Source organism: Aphelocoma coerulescens, chromosome 8, assembly GCF_041296385.1.
Source record: "Aphelocoma coerulescens isolate FSJ_1873_10779 chromosome 8, UR_Acoe_1.0, whole genome shotgun sequence".
NCBI classification, from domain to species: Eukaryota; Metazoa; Chordata; class Aves; order Passeriformes; family Corvidae; genus Aphelocoma; species Aphelocoma coerulescens.
In genome coordinates this window covers 18,637,921-18,654,871 of record NC_091022.1, presented here as the reverse complement: position 1 = coordinate 18,654,871, position 16,951 = coordinate 18,637,921, and the positions used below count along the sequence as shown (strand labels likewise).

At 43.2% G+C, this 16,951-nt stretch overlaps 1 protein-coding gene across 1 annotated transcript in view; it reads right to left on the bottom strand.

The window, feature by feature from the left end:
- The window catches only part of DDAH1 (dimethylarginine dimethylaminohydrolase 1), a 59,461-nt gene that overhangs the window by 26,008 nt on the left and 16,502 nt on the right, over window positions 1–16,951 (bottom strand). The window lies entirely within an intron of this gene.

Genomic DNA, 16,951 nt, shown 5'->3' with positions numbered 1-16,951 from the left:
GAAAAAAAAAGGATGCTTAAAAAGATGGAGATTTAAAGTCACTAGAAGAATAGACTCTGTAAGATCCACTAAGCATAAAATCAGGTTAGTGGAAAAGTTTAAGTGGCATGAATGCATTGTTACTGAAAAACAGAGAAGATTTTGCCAGATAAAGATGATGACATGAAATTTAAGTCGTACACAGGCATGCTGAGAAAATAATGTTCTAAATACTTTCTGCTTACAATTACAAAATGATCAATTGTTAAATGTTGGACAGCGAAATATATTCCATTCTGTCTGTACATGCACAGCAGGCCAAGAATGCACCTGGATAAGCCAAGCATTCATTATCTCCCAGACACTCAATATCCCATAATACCCTCAGTGGCTGCCAGCTCCTTGTCCATCGTTGACCAAACGCCATGTGCCCCATTTTACAGCAGAAAAGTATTTAAAATTCATGAAGCCTGTTGAAAGCTCAACTGTCACATTCTGCTCATTCCACAGGGTATGGGAAAACCGTGCAGAAGGGTTATTTCAACCAGGGCTATTATGGCTCTTGAATAACCAATATTCCATTAAATTGCTAATAAACCCACTTGAAGATAAGTTGATCACAATCGAACCATACAGTAGCATTCCTTTCCTTTAACACCAAGTTGTCAGGTTTCACTCTGTACTGTACTACTGTTTCTGTGCCATTTGTTCGTGCCTTGACACAGAGCATTCAAGACACTCACTTTGTCCCCAGTAATCTAAATGCCCTATTCTAAAGAGGCTGAAAGATCTTTGGCAAGGATACTCTGCTTATTTTAAGGTAGGGAACTCTTTTCAAAGGAAAAATGAAAAATAATTAAATATCCTCAACTGGGAAACGTGGGGCTTTGCAGCTTCTTGAACAAGGTGCCCACAATTTGAACACAGTGGTAAATGGTACGAGCACCTCCCAGCTTCCCTAGTGCTCAGCCAAGCTTGGTCTGGTATGAATTTTCATTTGAGTTTGCAGTTCAGGAACTAGTTTCATCCTCCCTTCACTAAATCTTAATTTTATCAATCAAATATAAAGAACTTCTGGAAAAAACTTCAAGAGTATTTGTTTAGCATTAAAATGGATTTTGTTAGATTCCTTGCAGTTACTTGTCAAGCTGCTGGCACATCTGCCATTGTCCCCTAATCTTGCTGTGTGCACGTGTCCTTGTACCAAGAAGGCTCCAAGTTTTGTAATTTTTTACACTGAAAAGCATATCAGTGTCCTTCTCAGAGGGTATTTAAAAGCTTTAATTTTATATTGATTAACCCAACACTGCTGAAAAGCAGCTCCCAGCTGGCTCCATCCCAGGAGGCAAGCATCACCACCACCTAGCTCTGACTCTTCCTATCATCTCTCTGAGGTATGCGGGAACCAACCTGCAGATTTTGGCTGCACAAATGGCCAAGAATCATCATCATGAAGATCTGATCCCGTTCAGTCTCTCTGGTGGGAAGCTCCAGACAAGACCCAGTGGTTGCCACCACATCTCCACTGCCACAGACCAAGGATGGGCAGGGAGGAGAAGCAATTACTCCAGAGGGCATCTGCCAGTCCTGGCTCCCTCTGGAGCCAATTCAGCCCAAGGAGCAATGGCCATCATCAGAGGCAACAAAAGATATTTTTCTTCACATTGAATTCACTCAATAAGCAGCCTTTCACGGAGGAGCATCCGGTTGCTCCCATGTTATTTTATAACAAGGGCCCCACGGGCAGAGGTTATACTAACCCAGCATTTTCCCCCTCTAATAATAGGTTTCATTCACGCTTTCAGAGAAGTTGACTTGTCTGCTGTATTTTAGCTATGCTAACACATCCTGCAAGAGTGCCCTGAAGTGTCTAGACATATATAACAACAATAATGGCAGAAAATTTAACTTCTGACCATTTTCCATCTCCCAGCTAGTTCTAGTAAGGTTTCCACAGGCAGGTAAGAAAAGTGTCATGCCAGGAGGATTATGGAAGTTTGCTCATATGCATGAAATGGAGTTAAATCCTTGAAGATACACGAATGATTTTAAACTGTCAGTAATATATCTCAATATAAATACTCAAACTGGAAATCATCTAATAATCAAATTGACCATCACAGTGCTAGGTGGGACATTTCAACCTGAAAATAACCTTTAGCAGCCAAATACTATACCGACACGTTTTAATAAATTATTAAAGACAAATATGCAGTAAGCATAAGCAATTGCCCATCTCTGGCTACTGTTCCCTGAACTCACAGCGACAATGGGAAAGAAAGAGCCAGTTTTCCAAGTCCTGCTTCGGCACCAACTTCCCATTTGAGGCTTACAGTCTTAAGGAGGGAACAAGGATAAAGCAGCAAGCAGTAAAACATGAAGAGCACGTGCAAGGTACCGCAGCTGGTGCAGTCTCTTTTAAGAGAAAGAAACTTTTATCAGTGCATTGCCCTGCCTTTCCTTGCAGTCTCACCATGTGTTCAGCCCAGCCTACAGCACTGGGCTGAGAAAAGCCTCTAGCTCCCAGAAGCTTCTGATGCACCCTGCAAATGCAGAGAGGGACAATGCCAACTCTTGGGCTGCTTTGCCAGGACATCCCTCACCCTCCTGTGCCTCTGGAGCCAGAAGGATTGCAGTACATGCTTTTTCCTCACCTTTTGCATTTTTAAGCCGTGAAACTACAGGCAATAATTAATTTTAAAACATCAACAACTGTACATAGACTACTTTCACAGCAATGTATGTGTTAATTGCATTAACTCAGGACTTAAAAAACTCAACTCCTACTTTTAGCCAGCCTGCTCAAACCTTGCCTCCCCTTCTTCCCCCACTAATGTCTCAGGGGACCTGCAACACTGTTGCTCAGGAAAATTACAGACCAGAGAGTGACAGAACACAGAGTTCATGGTGATTAAACCTCCTACGTGACAACATTCAGTCCTCCTGCCCAAGAGAGGACAACAACCTACCAGGATACTGAGCCATGGCCTCAGCCCTGAGGAGGGAGCACGGGAGCCTTCCCAAAGCCACTCCAAAACCTTTCCACTGCAAGTGCTGTGAAATGCACACGTCTGCCCCGTGATCGAGCACCTCTTTGGATACAGTGATACACCAGCAGCAGTCCTGAAAAACTGCGCATATTTTATTTATGACAAACATCTAAATCCTTGGAAAAGGCAGTCACCTGCCCTTCACACAGTGATGTTTCACCCAGCCAAAAAGGGGCACACATACAGACTCGGATCTACACAGCCCTGATCTATGCAATAAATATTAATGAAGTACAAGCCAAAGGAATTCCTTCAAGGCCTCCATGCATTTAAATACCTCTAAGTCTACATGAGTTTCAAAGCACTGACATTTAAACAATTTGCCCAAACAATTTCTGCAATATAGGCACATGGGAAGAGAATTTGAAACAATTTTTTAAACATGCAGCACACATCCTTTTAATACTCAATGATGGATGAGTACTGAGTAAGTTTCAATCCAAAACCTAGATTATAGTACTACACCTTTTTGCTTCTTAAAAAAGAAATTGCTTAGGTGCTTATCGTAAGTTCAAGTCTGTGCCATTTCAACTCTCAGAGGACACTGTTGCTTTGATTGCCTGCATTAATGATGCTTGCAATTCCACACAGATTGGTCAGGAGAACATTTAGTTGCAGGTGGGAATTACGACGGGCAAACCTGAACACAGGACCTGAGCTCTAGGCAGGCAGAAGAGGATGAATTTCCCCCCACTCAAGATGTCCCTTTACATTTTATACAATAAATGCAGAACACAGATGTCTGCATGGCTGTAAGGAAAGCACTTAAAGAGCACTAACAGGTGCAATGTGGTTCATTGTTTTGCTCCTCTCCCTGCCAAACAAGCTGCTGCACACTTTCACATATCCTGAGACCACATTCTTTCAATAGAGCAAAATATTGCATTCAGCTACATGGTACAGTGAAATCGGGGGTGGAAACAGTGTTACATTTTAAAAAAGTAAATTTCCATGCCATGTTTGCAACTCAGTCTGCACTTTGCTACTGTAGAAACATCTTCCACTGTTCATGCATAAAATACAAGTGGACTTAAACAAAGGGAAGCTTGTAATGCAAAGGGACAGAAAAAAAAACCCGAGGAAAAGCAAAAGTAACAGGTAAGTAAAAAGCAACTGTTCAAAGATTCCACTTCATTAAAGCTCTTGTAGTAGAAAGACACTAGAGAGATTCCTAACACAATCATGCTCCTTTAAAAAGATGTGCTTTTGCAAACTGAGCCCTCTCTCCTTCACTCACCAATCCCACTCCTGGGGCACTGTGGACACAGCTTCTTCAGTATCTGACTACTTCATTTTGCCAACAGTTATTCTGGGAGGGAAGTATCTCTCTGCAGGCTTTTAACTGCATCTTAGAAATGAGGGTTTCACTTAAGAGTATTCTTTAGCAAGAGCTACCTACCCTAAGGAGGAGGTAAATACAGTAAGAACTCTTCCCAGCTACACTGCACTGAGCTAATTGCTTTTGATGACCTACATTTCCTAATTACGCCTTCTCTATCTGAGGTAGAAGATGCCCATGTTTCGCTGCACCCAAGTCAGTGCCCTTTGCTGAGCAGCAGCAATGATCCCAAGGGATTACACTCTGGAGCATCCACGCTCTGCCCTCCTGCCTGCTGCCAGCTGTGCTTTGGGGGACATGGTGATACCGTGATCCTCCCCACAGGTCCCATGTCTGGAGTGATACCTGCCATGTGGGAGCTCGGCACAAACCCACACTGCACAGAGCAGGCAGCAGTGCCATGGCTGACAGATGCACGGTGATATCAGCCCATTTCCAGACTCACATGCGAATAGGGAGCACATCTGCTAGAATAACAGCCAAGAGTTGATGATACATCAGACTCCAGTATTACTTTATAGTCAGTCTAATGGCTTTTCCTTTCCCCACACAGTCCTACACAATTTTGCCACCATACAAAGGGAAACACTGAAATTTCTGTATTTGTAACCAAATGGAAACTAGTACCTCACCAGCTGTTATCAACACCATCAGAGGTGTGGAAAAAATCTGACAGCTTGTAATTGTAGCATTCTCAGGCAAGGACGATGACAGAGCCTGCAGGTATCTGCAGGACCTGCTGCAAGCAGAAGGTGATCTTAGGGCTGGAACAAGTCACTCATGAAAAAGTTAAATGAAAACCACTGATTGCACTCCTGCCATGAGGAGCACCAGGCAGCTGTTTCTGGTTTGGGCTACTGGGGACTCCTTGATCCACTGGGGAAGATATCACTCTGTATAAGGTGGCTGAGCCTCCCTGAGGACCACAGCCCCAGACAGGCAAGCCCCACCACCAAAGAGACTCAGTTGTGTACATGCCCTGTCACCCAACCTAGGAGGAGGGAAACAATGCCTGCACCATGTTGCAAGCACAGGGTACATTAACATGAGCACCTGGTGTCTGTGGACAGCTGCCTTTGACTGTGGCATTGAGCACTCAGTGCATCTCCTGCAAGCATCCTGGAGAAGAACAAGTATTTTTTTAAAATAGCTTTAAAACTTGCTATTTATGCAGCCCCAGGTAAGGAAGACAGCTCAGGAGTTCCTCATTCACTCCTTACACTCACTGGGTTACACTTCAGAGACCACAGCATAAGCTGTACAGCAAGTGTTTTCAGCACCTTCATTAAGAAGGGTCTTCTGCTGACCAGTGTGACTCCACACTGTGCACTCTTACAGATCTGGGGGTCAAGCAATGAGGTGGAAACTTGGGAAAATAATGACTGCTGTATTCTTTGTAGATGTTACCACTGCTTAAAACTTGTCTCTACCTACTGCTGAATGCTTTTCATGTCCTACAAGTCGTAAGAGCTCAGGGAAAATATAGAAATCCTGTTTTCCTACCTGTTTTGGTCAGGAAAAGAAAGTTCTAACTAGTTATGCAACAGTGAAGAGAAGCTGAAGAAAAAAATACAGTCTGCGAGGTCAGAGCAAAACAAACGTGTTTTGTTTGGCCTGCTCCACATTCAGCTTCCACTTCAGCAGGTAACAGGTTGAAAAAAAGGGCAAAGGTAGGAAGCAAGTCTCCAACATACTGGAACACATCAAGTCTTCTCAATACTCCATTGGCTCTCCTGGAAGACATACAGCTACTCCCTCAGAAACCACTTGTTACAATGACCAGAAAGATGATGCTCCTGAAAAACCTAGCCCATGGTTAGAGGATAATACGTTATAAAGACATGATAGTTTGTTCACAATACAGATGACACTCTGTGCCCTTTCAGTTGCAGACCAAGTGATGAAGTGAAAAACACCCCAAACAAGGGACAGATTTAATAAACAAAATGGATGTTCCTAGTAAGTAAAAGCAGTTACACAACACACAGACTTACTAACTTTGAAAAGCCTTATTTTCACAAAGCTGAAATAGTTGAGCTGAATCACTAAGCAGCTAATCTGCATGCTAAAAATACATGACACCTAGGAGCAGCTTTAAGAAAATGTCATTAAATGTCCAGAAAACCCAGTCTCACATGTGAAAAAGCATGCTGTGTTAGATGAAGGATCAGAGATAAAGTCTAAGTTAATTGGTAAAGAGATGAAATTAAATCAGATATAAACCCCAAAACAATTATGGCAAGTTTTAGTGCAATGTATCAGAAATTAGGAGAATTTATAAAAGCAAAAGGACCTAGCAAAAATCTCTGGATAGCAGAATCAATATGCATGAAAACCCTTTTTTCCCCCTCCTTCATTTCCCCACCTTAGGAGTAGCAGGAAGAGCAACAGTGGTGCTGATTCATGACTACCTGGAAAAGGTGAAACTTTCAATATTCACACCAAAAAGGGAAATATTTCTGCTCTGCATAGGTAAAAAGGCAGTTAAATATTCAGACAGTATTAGAAAGAGTAATTTTCATCCCATCCATAATACAGGAAGACATTACACAGCAGTTATTAACCAGCACTTTCAAAACAGTAACTGAGGAGGATTTCTACCTAAGGAAGAGTTCTGTAGTGTTCATCATCCTTACAGCCTAATGGTAATGCTAGAGAAAAATCTGCAAAATGACTGACAGGGGAGTAATAACGAATAGAAGGAAAAAACAATTATTACCAATCATCATGTGTTTACAGCAAGTCAATCTCATCTAGCTTAAAAGAGCTTCAGATGAAAAAGTGACCATAACTAGCAGTGTACCAGGTTCAGCTGTATACAAGTGAACACTGCTGCTGGTATGCAAGCAGAATGTTTTCACATGTCTCAAGACCTGATGAGAATGAAAATCATTGCTGAATAGGTGCGTTTCAAACAGAATCCCATCAGTGCAAGGTCACTCAAGTTTCACAGAAATAGCCTGAGGGCACACAATCATCATTTGGCCAGCCACCAAGGAAGTGTTAAACTCTGAGCAAACCAGGTCACAGGCAGGGACAGCACAAGAGGTACAGGCGACCAACCCACACTGCCATATGGCCACTGCGAAGGCTGCCTGGCTAGCACGAGGGCCTCAGGCCACAGTCAGAGGATGGGCCATCTGTTCAGTTTTGTAAGCCAAGCCACCACAAAGGATTGTCTGCATGTGGGCTCCAACCACTACCCTACAACTAAAGAGACCTCTTTGGACAGACAAGCAGGGCAACACTGTAGGGACAGATCCACCATCCCGATGCGGGCCCCTGCCACAGCTCCTCTGCTGCCACAGCTCCTCTCCAGTACCACATGCACGCCCCACAGAACATCTGACAGCCACAAGCAGCTTGGAGAGGAGCCGACAGAAAGAATGCATCATTTCCAAAATCCCTATCAAACAGCATTCACAGAGCTCAATCTGTTTCAAAGATGATCAAAGAGAGGATTAAAAAAGCCTTCAATCATGTCTACAAAGACCTACACAAGGAAGAAAAATTCAGTAACAAGCTCTGACAAAATATAGCACCTAGAAGCACTGTATAAGCAAGCCATTAGCCATGGCTGATGCAGGGATAGTGTCTTTATTTTTAAAAGGAAGATAATTTATCATTTAGAAAACTAAGCAAGGATTGTGTTTAATTCTTTCCCTTCTTTGGAGCCCAAGCAGAGGCCACCCATAGGCAGCAAACAGCCCAACCCCAATATGACAGCACAGATCTGGGAGGTGATAGGTGAAATGCTGAACCTGGGAGTTCACTGCTAGTCTGGATACCAGAAAATACTGGCAGACACCATAACTTCATGACTTTTTCTTCTTCTTCGGTGAAGGGGTAGAAGATACAGAGCCTGGTGAGAAACTAAGGCACTTTCTGGACATGGCTAATGTCAGTGCAAATGATGTAATTTTAGGAACAGATGAGCCTAAAAATCTTGACTAATGAACTTTTTAAATTTAATTTTGTTTTTTTAATTGCTGCCACACATCCTCTCACAGGCAGGAGTACGTTCACAGAAACAGACGCCGTGCTCTGTTTACTGCTGACAAATGGATCCATTTTCTCCTTGTGGGTAGTAAAAGGTCTCCTGGAAAAGCTTGTGGCTATTTAGGACAGACAAGGTTGGTTAAAGATATCTTATAGTACCACTTACTCACCACTTCTGCTGGTGTACTTAGCAAACAGGAGTATTAAAGTGCGCTCCTGAATGAAAGCACACAGCATCTGCAACACATATTGCAACACATCCAAGCGATGGGATAACTGGGGAGGAGCAGTGTGAGTGGTAGAGTTCATTTGGGAGGGGGTGGGGGGCAAGGCAGCTTGGGAAACACTGACGTATTGTCTTTCCATTACTAAAAATTACACTTTGTGAAAAAGCATTAGATCATTTTAAGAGGTTTATATAAGGACACTGAAAAACAAGTTCTTTTGAAAATTCTATTTTTTTAATGTCTCCCTCCCCTTTCTATTTCCACTATGCATCAGGTTGTGAAAATCCAACATGCAATAAGTCTAGTCCCAGACAGAAGAGACCAACCTCAACACAAGTTAAATCTTCCAGCTGTTACTAGGTCCTTCTTTTCTCTCCATCAGACAGGCTCATAGCAGTGCCTTAATTACTTGTTTAGGAAGGATGTGACATGTTCCAATTTAATACATTTAGCCCTTCTTAGAGCAAATGTAGAATTAAGCCTTAGTATGCACTTGACAGATCTCTTAGCAACTAGAGTGCAATCAGCCAACAATGGATGATTCACAGTTTTAGCAAGAGTGTGCAGAACTGCCTGCCAAAAGTCTGAATAAACTCACATTGCTAGACACTATGGTAAAATGTACCCTGATCTCTTTTAAACTATTATATCATAGAGGAAAGTTGAACTGCATGCATTCCAGCAGCTTGCCCGAGTCTGGAAATACAATTGAACTGCAACATCTTGATTTTAAGATGATCGAGACTTTTCGGTGGTTATTTTCACTTAATTAGGATAATTGTACCTTTCAAGAACTGCTCAAATCCATCAGTTTGTGTAAATAAGGGATGACTTCTGTTTCCGTTGCTCTCAAATAGAAAGAGTCTGGAGGATGCTAGTGGGGGTAGTCTGCCCAGAGTCACATTGATTAAAAAATGAGCTTGATCTCACGCCTACTGCTGCAGGGGCCACTGGCATGTAAAATATTTAGAGATCTCTGTGCAACCCCTGAGTCAGAGGGGAGTAACAGGAAGGACCTTGACAGAGTGCAAATATCTATCCTGACTCATTGCCATCCTCTCTTTATCGCCCTCCAAAGCCCAGCTGAGGATCAGGCTGCCAAAGCACAGACAAGATTGTTTGTACTTCTACAGTCAAATTTCTGCCTTCTTTGACCAGTTTTTCACTCCAAGCTTCAGATTTTCCTCTGGATGAGTTTCCTCTATGCTCTCCATGTGACTATCTTCCTACACTAAACCAGACTCAAGCAAATCCTTTACGAAATACTATTGAAAAAATAAACAAAACTGGAAAAGCTCTGCTGGGATTAGGCCCACACAGAGAGGGCACAGAGTAAGTCACTGACTCTTCCCTTTCAGCTACAAGCATGAATCATGAGCAGAGCTTTTCCTGTGGCACACCAGACACCAGAGTGAAACCCCTTGTGAGTAACAGTGCCTGGTCCCAGGAGATGAGGACAGCCCTCCGCCACATCCCAGTCTCATCTTAATGCTGTTACAGGAAAGGGTGCTTTGGATCTCTAGCACAAACTTCAGCTCTGGTGACCTGAAAAGCTTTTCAGTCTATTTTATGGCAATTTAGCCATTACATCTGCTCGTATCTCGTATTTTGGACTCTATTTTTCATCATCCCTTCCCTGAGATATCAATACTGACAGCAGAAGAGAGCTGACACTGCTGATCTTCCTACTTTAACTGCCTCAAGCTGCCACTCTCTTGGCATCCACCAAACAAAATCCCATTTCAAAATACAGACTTCTTAGCCACTTTTCTTTACCATTTTTTTAGTAGGTCTTGTTCTACAGTTCTCTCTTGAGGCAGGGGACAACCTGGTGTCATTCAGTGGGAGACCCTCTGACCCCATGCTGCTCCCAGGAAAGAATGCCATGGTCCTCGCAGACCGGGCGCAGACCCAAGACAATGAAACACTGCCGGGTGCTAAATCTGCTCACCACTTCGGCAGTGTGCCCTGGCAGCCCTGTGTTGCCCCAGCCACCAGCAGACTGGGGATTTGTCCTGGGAAAGGCAGGAGCCTTGTTCCGGCAGCCTCAAGCAGCCCTTTTCCAGGTACAGCAGATAGGCTTGGCTAAGTAAGTAGCTTTCTTTGGCACAGAAGAGCGTGTCACCCAAGTTGGTTGGCAGAATTCGCCTCTAAAAAGAGGATTGTGGTTAGGGAAAGGAATTTGAACACATTGAGCTCCATGCTGTCTTTAATACTAGAATAGTCACAGGTTTCTGCTCATATGGGCTGATGACCCTTCAAAGCAAAACAAAGGCAGCAGGGGAGGTACTGCAAGTTTTGGGAAGACACATTAAGTGCAAAAATACCATAGCTGAGAGTTTCTGTAAATGCACAAAGACAAAATTTAGGCAGGTAAGGAGAGAAGCAGGTACAAAGTAGAAGGTGCTTATCCATTTATTGCTTTTTTAAAGAGAAGTTTCGTATTGACAACACTGACTAGACAAAACAGAGCTTAGGAGATTTTTCCATCTATTTCCATAAAGGATTAGATCAAAGGGCTGAAAAGAATGTGAGCAACAGGGCCAGGAGGAGCTGGGGCACAGGCATCTTGGTCAGGGAGGGAATCACAGGTGGCATTTTGACTTCAATCAAGCAGCAACGTGCAATTTGTGCCATGTACTACCAGCACCATCACATCTCATCAGCTAGAAAAAGTCCTGTCATATCTAGAACCAAAGTACACCAGGGGCTGATTTTGCCTCTGCTCCGAGCAGACTACTATCCTTTGCCTGGATGGAGGCAGATGGGATATAATTTTTTCCATCCCTGAGTTGCTCTGCTGTAGCTCTTTTGGGAGCTCTGCTACCACCTTGGCCACAGTGTGTATGTGAGGGTATTTGTGCTTTGGGGAACTTGATGTTACTCAATGGCTGACGTAAATCCTGCGTTGCACGAGGCAGCAGAGCAGAATTCCCTCACTCCCTGTTTTACCCTATAAGGGCATTCGATGATGGCGCTCTAAACCTGTGCTTTCACACAGATTTTCTGCAGCTGCTGCAGCACAGCAAAGCCAAGCCCAAGTTTGGATTCTTGTGTGTTGTGATAATCAGCTGGGGTTCGGAAAATCCTTCAAAAAAATCTAATGTTCTGGCAACTTAACAAGGCTTCTGAAAAAAATCGCAGTTTAACATCTGGAACAAAAATACTCTGAGGAAGTCCAAGACCAACACAGCACAGAACATTTTCCCCCCATAACTGTTACTGTACAGCACTTTCTTGTCCCCAGCTCAGTGAAACTGGAATGGTTGCATCAAGATGCTGAAACATTTTATTGGAAGTAATGCTGGAAGGTGGAAAGATAAAGAGCTATTCATACACTTGAACATTTTTTCAATTTTCTGAGTTTTGCTTATTTTTATTCCTGAGCCATGAATTTCCTCAGTCTTTTAATGCACCTTAATCTTCATCAATATTTAACTCTGCAGCAGAAATACTGCATACTTTGTTTTCCCATTAACTTGAGAGTAGAGGGGTGAAAAAACATCTATGGAAAGAAGAAAAACAGCCAGTTCTAACGGAAGCGACTTTTCCTTTTTCCACAAGACATCCTGGAATAGAGTCAGGAAGAAGGATGAAAGAGAAAGGTGGGCAGAAAGAACACCATACTGTTTCTGAGAATTAGCTACAGTCATCATTTAGCACACTCCTCTTCCTACCTCTGAGTCCCAGGTTTAAGACCTGCCTAAGACCAAGAGCAAAAATATTTCTCAAGGACAGGCTTAACTGTCAGCAGACAGTAGCATGTATGAGCAGTTCCCTGCAGTGAGGAACCCCTGCAGTATCATTTGCAATGAAAAGAGCCATACATACACGTAATCACATACACTGTGTATACATATAAACATCTACACACATATATGTACATATGAGATCCTTTCAGTTGGGGATGGGAATGATAAGTGAACTTCCACAAGCTAAGAGATGTCACATAACTTTCAATATTACCTGGAACAGCAATTTCCCATTGCATACAACAGTCTGTAAGAAAGTGCCCAAGACAGAGCACAACTGATATAACCCCATGCTAGCAGAGATGCTATTGTCACTGTACTATGCCAGAGCCTCCAACAGAAAAACACTATTTTTGTGTTTCCTTTACCTCTGACTGAAATCTCTATGTTCAGATCATGCCCAGAAAAGTTTCAGATAACTAATTTTCCAACTGCCCACTCTTCCATGGAATGGCACCTGGAGCAGCACTTGTGCCTGGGACACTGGTACTCTCCATGCATCTGGTTAAAAATAAAATAAAGAAAATCCCAGAAAAAATGTATGACAGGTTAACCTTTCCAACACAGGATTTTCAGTGTTGGTTATGAAATGCTACATGAACTTTCCTTGAAAAAAACAGTGGTGCTGTCTTTGGACAAGTTCATGCTCTGCCCTCTAATCCAAATTACTGGGGGCTCGCGCTACACCAAATCAGACCTCAAATACTGACTGGTACAGCATTAAAAGTAACATGGAGCTCCCTGCACACTGTCACCTACCAGAACCCAAGAGATCCTAAGGCTCCTGAAGAACCTTTGAACACCCTCAGCTCACCCAGAGAAACTGGCTGTGGAAGGCTCAGATTACTTAACCAAAATATAACCGTGTCTCTCCATTCCCAATTGCAGCCAAACTCTAGTGTCACATCAACAAACACTTGGCACATAAAACAACAGCTTTCAAATGCTCTTACAGAAATTAATGATTCCTCCACAGCTCTGCAGCTTAGGAGTCATTATTTTGGGAGGACATATGGAAAACGGTGCATCCCTGCCCTGCTGTCTCAGTAAAGGGAAGCTACAGGTGCACAGCTCTACTTAAGGAGAGCTGGCAGGGGGAAGCCTGGCCACCAACTGGTGGCTCATGCAGGCAAAGAACCAAAGCACCTTCAAATGCTAAGGAACCAAGTGAGAGCCAAAAAACTCATGTCAGAGAAGAACCTGTGCCCACTGTTTTGTTGCTCTGAATATCGAAGGCTACTTAATTAAACAAAAAACCTCAACAGACAGAAAGAATTGGGATCAGAAGAAATAAGTGTTGGTTCTCAGTAGGCTCCTTACAGAATGGCAGCTCTGACCAAAAATGGCAGGCTTTCTGATGGTTTGTTAGTTAACATAAGATTTTCCTTCTTGATCAGAGCAAACAAGATGAACAGGCACTTCAGAAAGAGTACAAACAAGCTTTTTAATTGCAGCCTTGAATTTTTTCCAGGCTCATGAGATTTATACCAAAATTCTCTTCTCCAAGTTATCTGTTCCTCTTTTCAAATACAAATAAGAACCATCCAATCTTCTTTTTCAAGCAAAAAAAAAATCCCTAACCCACCCCCCTCTGCTGCCCAACACAACACAGAACTGTTCATTGCTGCCTTGGGGCAGCAGATGGATCTACAACTTCGCAAGAATGGATGCTCCAGTGGCACCACTGCACCATCCAGGGGAATTGTATGACGAATTTCCCCAGTGCAGAGCCAACCTCCACCAAGGATCCTCTCACAAAAGGTTTTCACTGTCTTTGGAAGTGTTTGCTGCTGAACAGCTACTTGACAAACCATTCTTCTCCCCATCCACAAACACAGTTATGATACAGGGACAAAAACTAAGCCAAGCAGCTGGTGTACAACCAGTGCTCCTGTTGCAAACTCAGAGGATCATTTTATGGATTTCCATTCTCCATCTTCTGGATTGCAAACAATACAGGCTTTGCAAAAGGCTGCAAGAGTCCATCCTCTTTCTTTTGTCTACAATAAACCTTCTCAGAAAGCAGCAGACAGCAAGAGATCTACTCTTTATGCACAAGCAGGGTAAGTGCATCCCATAGATGCACACCCAACCCTCTCTCCAGGGCCCCAGACACACACAGTGACACTTCACTATCCCTCCCATTCTGCCCCAGCTTCAAACCTCCATCTTGTTTGCTGCATTTTAATCCCACAACTTCTTACCCTATTTTAGCCAAAGCTAATCCCTTCGTTTTGGCAGCTGGCTGCCCAGAGGACAATTCTGTGCTTCACTGTTACACTATACAGAATGTAATGAATCTTTAATTAAATGGGCTTGATGAGGAAAGTCATTCAAATTAGGCTTCATCAGCAAGACAAAACCCCAGCTGTCTTTCTTAAAGGATATAATGCAGCACAGTTTCAGCTACCTGTAATCCAATTTTAGCACTGCAGAGCAACAGTTCATAAAGCCAGCATCTGTTAGGTAAGCAGGGAATGGCTGAAAGTGTTTAAGATCTTGGACACTTTTCTATCAGGCACACTTTAAGCCATGCGGCTTTTATGGCAACTCCTTCATAAACCAAGAGGTTCTAACAATCTAATGGGAGGTTCTAAACAATCGAACAGGCTAAATGCAACTACAGGCAACAGTGCAACTGGTTTCACAGGGGTTGTCATCTGATCATCCAGTAAATTACAGAAAAATGGTGAAAGCACCCTGGAAAAGGCACCTCTGGGAAGCTTACTGTAGCTCCACCAAAACGGAGTAAATAAAGCACGCATCATCAGCACATCCTCAATGTGCTTCTCATCCCTTTAGGATGAAAGCAACACTGCGAGCTTCTCTTGTTTAATCTGCACTGAAGGATTCATGGGCTTGGTGCTGAATGACTCTTCACATTGACTTTAGTGGAAATAAGCTACCCTGGATTTCAGAAGAAAAAAAAAACACTAACAAAGTTAATGAGGTACAAACCAGGTTATGAATGGACCAAAGAAAAAATTCTCCTAAAGCTATTTCCTGCCCTGCTGTGATCGAATGCATGCCTTTTAAGGGCTCACCTTACCCACCCTCCCGCCTTTCTTTAAGCAATGCTTTATTATATCCCAAGACTTTCTTCACTTTTCTAATCAGTTTCCATTATGTCCTTTTTCTTTAAAGTCTCCCACTGTTACAGCTCCACTAGGAGCAGTAATGCTGAAATCGGCAGCACAGACTGGCTACGGTCTTTTAAATAGTCTTGAAATGGAGCCAAGGTGGAATAAGCCTACTGGTCAGGGGGGTTAACCTCTGGGGCTCCTACTGCAGCGTCTGCAGCCCTGCTCCTGCCAAGGCAGCTCTGCACACAACAACATGGAAAGTTTTAGAGCAGAGTCTAGCCTAAGGTAAGAAAAAATTCCTGACCTGCAAGTTTTAAGGAAGTTATGAACTAGGGGGCTGGATTTGGCCCCCTTCAAGCCAGAGGGAGACCCAAAGGCAGAGTACAGAGGCAGACCAGTTCTGGCAGAGAAGCGCTCAACCCATACACGGAGTTTTCCCTATTTCCTCCTCCACTGGAAGGAGGAGGGTGATGCAAATTTGCTTCACATATTCACATCTTGCTTTTATGTTGAAAACAGAAAACCACCACCATGCTTCACTTACATACTGTGCTATCACTTCCAGTGAACCATTTTACCTACCTTCAAATATTTCTCTCAACCACATTCCCACTTCACGAACTCACACTCACAACCAGCAAAGCTCAGAGCTGGCTGGCAATCTGATGAGACAGGCTCTCACAAGAATTTCCTGCTTCTGGTTCAGACAGACATACTGCAACAACAGACACTCTCGCAGTTTTGGCACCTCTACTCCTTGTTCAGGCCAAGACCCAGGAATGCAAGTGAAAAAAACACTTTTTAATTTTTAGAATTTTAAAATAGCTCTTCCCTCTGCTGCCGTGGGTGTCTGGTTGGCTTCCATGCTCAAAGACTGCTTCCACTGAGATTAACTGAATTTGGAAACTACAGTGGTGAAGGTATGACCAAAAAATTTGCTTCCCAGAAAACAGCTTGGGACAGCACCACAGCAGGGCGGTGGAGCAGTTTGCTCCAGAGAAGCAAATACTATGGAAAGAACAAATGACTGACCCTCCAAGTACACTGAATTAGGTTTTCCACGAGTCCTGGGATACTTCCAGTAAGCATTTCAATAAAGATGACCCAGCTGGGGAAAACTACATAGGAGCCTCAGGCAAGACCTACAGATCTGTCATGCATGTTCCTCAAAGTGCGACTCATGATGAACTAAGGCAGCCAGAGTTTCCATATCTTCTGGTCTCTTCTACTGAATTAACATGCAAGCCTGCACTACAGCTGGACAAGGCCACTCCTCAGTGTGACTAATGTCTCACACTAAATACTTCAGACACTTGTAGGCTGCTATAGCTCACACCTGTACTTCAGAGAGCATTTTTCAAGGCATCACTGCTGGACCAGTATAATTCCCACTGACAGATCATCTTGGGAAAAAGCCCTGCTGAAAATTCAGAATTTGGGTCACATACAGACGCACTCAAATCCCTTCTTCTCATCCCAGACCTCACTTTGTAGTAGATAGAATCTGGATGTATGCCCATGC